This window comes from Equus przewalskii, chromosome 1, assembly GCF_037783145.1.
Source record: "Equus przewalskii isolate Varuska chromosome 1, EquPr2, whole genome shotgun sequence".
NCBI lineage: Eukaryota > Metazoa > Chordata > Mammalia > Perissodactyla > Equidae > Equus > Equus przewalskii.
Window position 1 is genome coordinate 54772252 of NC_091831.1, and position 7980 is coordinate 54780231.

Genomic DNA, 7980 nt, shown 5'->3' on the forward strand with positions numbered 1-7980 from the left:
TTGGGTCTATAGCCTTAAACATCTACCTTATTTTATCACCTCTAGACAATATGGTAGAGATGCTAATAGCTGAGTCTGCTTACCACAGAGAGAGAGGAAGTGCAAGTGTTCATTGTAATTAGGTGAGGCCTGACTCAAGAGACTGTGAAGCCAAGACATCAACTGTCTGTGACCTTTGAATTTATTTTCCCCACCAACCAGGGAAACAAAGACTGCTGGTTATCAGGCTCTCACAAATCAACTAGCCACTTATTCCTCAGAAGAAGAGTGTCAAGACAGTGTGTATTAATTCCAATACTCTCCTTTTCTAGGTAACCTTATGAGCACTTCTTATGTGCTTCATTGTACTAGGCATTTAACATGCAAGCTATCCCTCTTCCTTCTCACAATAATACTATAAGGTAGGAACTATTATGATGGATATCACATATGAGAAAAGCCAAATCTGGTGAAAGGAGCTAAAGATTCATCTATGGCAGAGCTTCCCAAAATTGAGTGTTTTAGAACCACCCTGAGTGCTTGTTAAAATATAGATTGCTGGACTCCAACTCTCTGATATTCTGGATCTGTTGGTTTGGAGTGGGTGCCCCAGAATTTGCATTTCTAACAAATTCCTGGGTGATGTTGATATTGTTGCTTGGGAGACCAGACAGTGAGAATCACTGCTCTGCACAAACATGAGGGTAAAGTGAGAATACCTCCTCTTCACCCTCCACCGTTCTCCACATTTTGTTTTCTTTATCTTAACAGCCAAGCATGGTGCTAGTTAGAAACTTGAGTCTCAATAAGGCCATTCCTGTGGTTTCTAACAATGTTCTTTGGGATTTCTCTGTGATCAGTGGCAGGGAATTTAGATTATTCCCCGAGAAAAATCCAAATTCTCTCAAGTCATATTACACCATAGGTTCGTTATTCAGTCTTTTCTATTATGTATCTCAAATTATACTAACAATATTGTTCAACATAATTCACCAGAGATTATACAATGAACTTAAGTTTATAAAAAACAAAACTTCAAATTTGAACGCTGTCAAAAATTAAAGTTATAAAAGAAAATCCCTTAAAGTTCTAAGACATTAAAAGCCGAACATTTTTTCTATTCATTCATGTTTGTTTCTTCAGTCTCAGTCAGCAATCTTAACAGATGAAGGCTGAGTTTTTTGTTTTGTTTTTCTTTATTTTTTTCCAGTAGAATGAATATGACTTCTCTGAATGCTCCTAATCTGAATTAATCCAATTTCAATCAATTTTGGCTTGTCTTGCTTTTCCACAGAGTTTGTTAAAGGATTTGATAGTAAAAGAGGGTAAAATCAAATCAAGATTCTCATAGAGATATAAAATGAACGTGTGTTAAAGATTTTATTTCATTTGTATTAATGAGAGAACCAGGGAGTTATTACAGCTAATTCAAAGGAGAATCCAAAGAACAAACACATGTATAGATCAGGAATATTGAAATAAACTTGTAAATGGGTGCAAACCTGGCTTTTCCAGGGTGAGGAAAGACCTCTCTGCCGCTACCAGAGTGAATTTTTTTGAATACCTATAACAAAACTTATTTGCTTTGCTGTCAATTATTTGTGATTTACAGAATTGTGAAATACCTCAGAGGCATTTAAAGGTTAGAACAGTTAACTCAGAAGGCTATGCTTCAACAATGCATATTCTTCCATTGGGGGCACCCAGCAATCTTTCTGCTTATTTCAAATTTTCTTAAAACTCCAAGGGTCATTAGTATATCTGTATTATTATCACATACTTAGAACTACAACTATAAAATTTTGAAAACACACATAATTGTTCAGGCCATACACTAATCATTCCAAGCAAAACAAATTTACTTGAACCGAATATATAGTACAACATAAATCTCTAATGTCTCTGAATCAGGGTTTATAGTAGGGGCTTGAAAAGAAGCTAGAGAGAAAAAAATAATTCAACAGAGAGATTTATACTCATTTTCAGTCACTTCATATCAAGAAGCTAATTGAGATACTAAGCTTCCCACATAATGGTGAAGGAGGAAATTCTACAAAGCATAATTTCTCTCTTCTCAGAGGGTAGTATTTGAAATCCTTGGCCTCTTCTTGGAAAACTTAGGTATATACAGTGGTGGCACCCATTTCCTTCAGCTTCCCATCTTCTGAGACTCCCAATTCTCTTTAGATCACATCCCACGTACTTAAAACCATGTAATTAACATTTTGCCTTTGAGTCTTGGATATCTGTGTCTTGGATATCTCTGCACGCAGGCTTTGTCTCCATTCCTCCTTCCAAGTAGAATACCCAACATTTAAGACAGGAAGCACTCTAAGCAAAGTTTATTATCATACATTTTGCACAGACAAAATATCCTGCTCTTCTTCTTGTCCCACATGGTCTCAATAGATTTTTAGTTATTTGTCTTTGTGCTTGCAGATTCTGCTTCCTTTTCTGTAATTGGTTAAATACATGGTTTATTTTTGTCCCAATTGGAGGATCTCCACGAAAAATTGCTGAATGGAAACAACTGTTGATGCTGCCTTAATGTATACCATTAGGTGAGAAGTCATCTGTGACATGTCTTCATCCCTCAAATTTATTGTCCCTCAGCTATTGAACTTTTTACCCAAAGCAGACTTTCTTTATACATCTTTTCTTCAAATAATTAGCTATAATTCTAGTGTTTCACATCCTTTTTCCTCCTAGTTATTGTAAATAAATCCGCTTCTTATTTTGGTCCTTTCCTTCCCTACTCCATTGGGACTTTTCAGTAGATCTGGAGACCCTCCTGACTCTTGCTTTCAGGTCAAGCTTCTGCCTCTATTTTATTCTCCAGATTATGTCTTGCAGAGTCTCCTGTAGGAAGACATGTAAAAATAATGAGTTTTGAATCCTTCAAAACATACACCATTAAAGTCAATTCTGATCACTTTCTGTCCCATAAATACTTGATTTTTATTTCATTTTCTGTCTCTCTTTACCTTTATTTAGAATTTATTTAAATTTCCCAGGCCATCCCCTATAATAACTCTATTACTTTAAGACATATTTAATAATTTAAAAAGTATTACACATTGATTTTTCAGGTCTTCTTCATTCAAATTTGTCTAAATGTTAAACCATCTTGTAGCTAATGTCATCATTAAGAAGCTGTTTCTCAATTGCTTTTCTAATTGATTTCTGATTAATAGCTTAAAAAGGACTCCTCTCTATAGATTTTAGGGTCTCAGTTCCTCTGGAGGCATTCATCAATTTGGCATCTGAGATTCTCTCTGCGTTTTGTTAGGTTTTTGTGTTTGTTTGTTTGTCTGTTTGTTTAGCTCCAGTGATCTTCCTAACGAATAGCAGCTCGATTATATCCTATTCTTCTTAGTTCCATTTATAAAGTAGACCTCCTTTTGCCATTCTATAGATAGATGGTATATAGATCAATAGATCTATAGATGGATAGATAGACAGACAGATAGATGGATAGCTTTGTTTTTAAGATCTCAATCTTTCTCAAGACAAAATCACTTCCTGCCATTGGCAAACTGTGTGTCTTACTTGGACGTTCCTGTTTGGACTGCAAGAGCATTTTGGGGCTGCAACTTATAATATTCATTCTTCACTGAACAAACTTGGCACCTAGAAGATCTGGGTGTAAGTCTTTTTAATTTTCTTCCTAGATTTTATTTTTGTAGAATTACATTGAAGTTTTCCTCTTCTTCAATCTAAGAAACGTATATTTCCATATAATAAGGATCTTCATTTCTTTTCGTCTGCTTATTGATGTTTTACTATTTTAGCATAATTAACCTCCAGCCTGGGTGTCTGAATTAAACAATTATAATCAGAGCTTAAGAAATAAATAGAATAAAATTTAGACTGTGGGGGCCTGCCCTGTGGTGTAGTGATTAAGTTCATGTGCTCCATTTCCATGGCCTGGGGTTCGCAGGTTTGGATACTGGGTGTGGACCTACACACTGCCCATCAAGCCATGCTGTGGTAGCTTCCCACATACAAAATAGAGGAAGACCAGCACAGATGTTAGCTCAGCAGCAATCTTCTTCAAGCAAAAACAGGAAGATTGGCAACTGATGTTAGCTCAGGGCTGATCTTCCTCACCAAAAAGAAAAAATTTAGATTGTGTACGTGCAATTGAGAATAGTTGTCTATGTCCTGGGCAGGGCATCATAAAAGGAGAAAATACAAAACAAAACAAATCTCTCTATCCAGCTGTGCTTAAAGAGCCTATATTGTGATGTTTTGCTTGCTTTGAGATAAGTCTTACATGGAAATTAACAAAAAATTTCCTGACAATCTAGCATCTAGAACATCCAGGCTTATAGTAACATCCATGGTTATGGTATAAGAAACTACCAAATGTGCAATTTATTTCTTGCTTGGCCTAAGTTTGCTAAAGGCAGTTACAGCAGCTGCTCCCCAAATCCGATTCCATATACAATGTTATTCATAAAGGTTTCTTGACAATCTCTCAATATTTTGCAGTGGTGGAGGGAGGTATAAGAGTCAGCCTAATATTCATTTCTCCTTGTTTTTTATTATAACCAATGAACTGGGCCTGGAATGGATACAAATTGGAAATCAATGTGTAAGTTTTACTGACACAAATCAGTAAGCAACCAAGAGCTCACTACTCAGAAAGAATAAGACCAACTGATAAAGCTAAATTGGAGAATACAATTTGGGTCAAAGATCAAAGTGGGGGACCTCTTACTATCTCCCATATTTAGAAGTTGATAACCATTGGTGGAAAGAACTGGGTCTATAGAGATATTATAGCTGATGACATTGAAGATTATAGACTTGCTTCATCACATAATTGCTGACAGGAGAGGGGGCACAAGAGAGTGGGAGATGGGGACACCGTCTTCTTGCTGCAGCAATCCACAACTCCTAGTATAAATGTCAGATGCTCAATAATAAGAGTAAATCTTTTATCTCCCTGTAAGAAGAGTGAGTTAATTAGATAGAGAAACTAAAAGCGTTGATTCCTGTAATCTACCCCTGTGGAGAAGAAAGTAAAATCACATTCCAATGGGAACATGATGATGACATAGAAGGATCCTAGTGCATTCTAATGTTTAGATGCAAAAGTTGATGAACTAAGAGCCTGCTTTTTAATGAATATTCACAATTAGTAAAATTATCAAGAAAAAATGAGAATAGGCTGGAGAAGTAAAAAAAAAATGATTTCAGTAATATTTTCAAAAAAGATATCAAGAAAAAAATATGGTCAGAATATATTAATCCAATAAAAAGGAAAGTGGAAAGAAAGAGGATGGGGATATGGCCACAGGATTATGTTTGGGCAAGAAAAATAATAAGAAACAAAATTGAGAATAGAAACCACATGGCAAGAGAGTGCCTAAAAGGAGACAGAAAGCACATTCTCTCTTTTAAACATTTGGTAGAGCAAGGGAATGAGGGACGTTGTGAAGATTTTTATGTGATGGGACAGAATTACATATACTTACAAAACAGAAGGATCAAGTAAAGAAAAAGGCAGTAAAACAACCTAGGACCTGCAGAAAGGAAGAAAAGGGGTTTGTTCCTGTAGATTTACCTTACCAAAAATCTATTTGGTTCGCCAACATTTGGTGCTGAAAATTGAGGCAGTCAATTGTGGAAATAAAAAGGCCAAGAAAGGATGGTGTCTGGGTACAGGAGACAGAGTAAGCTTCAGAGGGGATGAGGGAAGGCCTTCTTCTGAAACAGAAGGGAAAGATGAGAAGATAGATTCAGAGATGCAGTTCTCAATCTTTGCTGCACATGAGAATCAGCTGCAACGATTTTAAAAATTCTGAAACTTCAGTCACACTTCTGCCCAACTACATCAGAATTTGTGGGAATGGGAACAGGAGTAAGCGATCTTAAACTTACCAAAGTGATTCCTATAAGCAGCCAAGATTGAGAACCACTGATATAAAGCACGTTTCACAAACATGTTCTGTGGAGCACTAGTTCCAAAAATAGCCACTTGAAACAGTTTAGACATTCAAATAATTTGGGGGAAATTTCTCCTATGTACTCTCTTTCTGACTGAAAATGTAGTATAGAATATTAAAGAGTCTGAGAAATCCCATAGTTTTTAAAAAAGCAAAAAACATTATACACCAGTTTTCACCCAAGTTATACCTCACAGAACTTGAATTCAATAGATCTCATTTTAGAACTTAGTGGTTTAGGGAAAATGGACTGATTAGAGATGAGATTATGCATGGACATTTGTGGGTGACATTAATCCCTTCTCTGAAATAGGAGGCAGGGAAGACAAGATACATCATGTACCAAACTAGCATGTGGTGAATGAGATTATGGACATGAAACCTGAACATGAATGGAAAAAGTTCTCAAACAGTAGATATGGGGTGCTCGCTTCAGCAGCACATATACTAAACTTGGAAGGATACAGAGAAGATTAACATGGCCCTTGCACAAGGATGACAAGAAAATTCATGCAGCATTCCATATTTTTCCAAGAATATCCTATCCAGCAAAAAATCCTTCAGATATAACATAGAAATGAAAACTTTTCCAGATAAACAAAAGCTAGGGGAGTTCACCACAAGACCCCCCTAAAAGAAATTATCAAGAAGAGCTTCATACCTGAAAAAAGAAGAAAAGTGTTACAAAGTCCTGAGTAGGAAGATAAATAGATAGACAAAATCAGAAAATTGTAGTTATCCAACAGAACAGGTTAGCAAACACAAAATTATAACATTAAAATAAAAGGAAGGAAAACACCAAAAATAAATATAATCTTGTCATTTTAACCACAAACTCACAACACAGGATGGAATAAGATGTGACAAAAACAACTTAAAAGGGGAAGAGGAAATGGATGGAATTACCTAAGTCTAAGGAAATAAGAGGTTAGCAGAAAGTGGACTGTCTCATCTACAAAATCTTCCATACAAACCTCAGGGTAACAACTAAACAAATAATTAAACACAAATAATAAATAAGGAGAAAACTAAGAAAACCAGCATAGAAAACTACCAAACTGAATTGGTAGTCTGAAATACCTGGGACGAGAAACAAAGGAAATGCAGAAAAACTTGAAAATGAGGGGTAAAATGAAGGGAGAAAATGAACCATTAAGTCTTCATATATCAATAATCACTCTAAATATAAATAGACTGAAGTCTCCAATCAAAAGACAGAGTGACAGATGGATTACAAAACAAGACCACACAATACACTGCCTCCAGGAAACACATCTCAGCTCCAATGACAAACGCAGGCTCAGAGTGAAGGGATGGAAGATGACACTCCAAGATAATGACAAACAAAAGAAAGCAGGTGTCACAATACTTATATCAGACAAAACAGGTAAAGAGATAAAATAGGTAGAGAGAGAAAAAGAGGGGCAGTATGTAATGATAAAAGAGTCACTCCACCAAGAAGACATAGCACTTATAAACATCTATGCACCCAACACAAGAGCATCCAAGTACATAAAGCAACTATTAGCAAACCTAAAAGGAGATGTTAATAACAACACAATCATAGTAGGGGACTTCAACACTCTACACACATCGATGGATAGATCATCTAGACAGAAAGCCAACAAGGAAACAGTGTAATTAAATGAAAAAACTAGATCAGATGGACTTAGATATATACAGAACACTCAATCCAAAAACAGCAGAAGACACATACTTCTCAAGTTTGCAAGGAACATTCTCAAGGATAGATCGTATGCTGGGAAATAAGGCAAGCCTCAATAAATTTAAGAAAGTTGACATAATATCAAGTAACTTTTCTCACGACAATGCTACGAAACTAGAAACCAACTATAAGAAAAAAGTTGAGAAAGGGAGAAAACTGTGGAGACTAAACAGCATGCTACTGAACAACAAATAGGTCATTGAAGAAATTAAAGGAGAAATCAAAAAATATCTGGAGACAAATGGAAGTGAAAACATACCATACCAACTCATATGGGATACAGCAAAAATAGTCCTAAGAGGGAAATTCATCACAATACAG

At 35.9% G+C, this 7980-nt stretch overlaps 1 non-coding gene across 1 annotated transcript; it reads left to right on the forward strand.

Moving 5' to 3' along the window:
* The first annotated feature begins 6356 nt into the window (after nt 1-6356).
* Nucleotides 6357-6463, forward strand: LOC139078303 (U6 spliceosomal RNA). The gene has a single exon (XR_011531238.1). It is a non-coding gene; the product is annotated as a U6 spliceosomal RNA (small nuclear RNA).
* The last annotated feature ends 1517 nt before the right edge of the window (nt 6464-7980 follow it).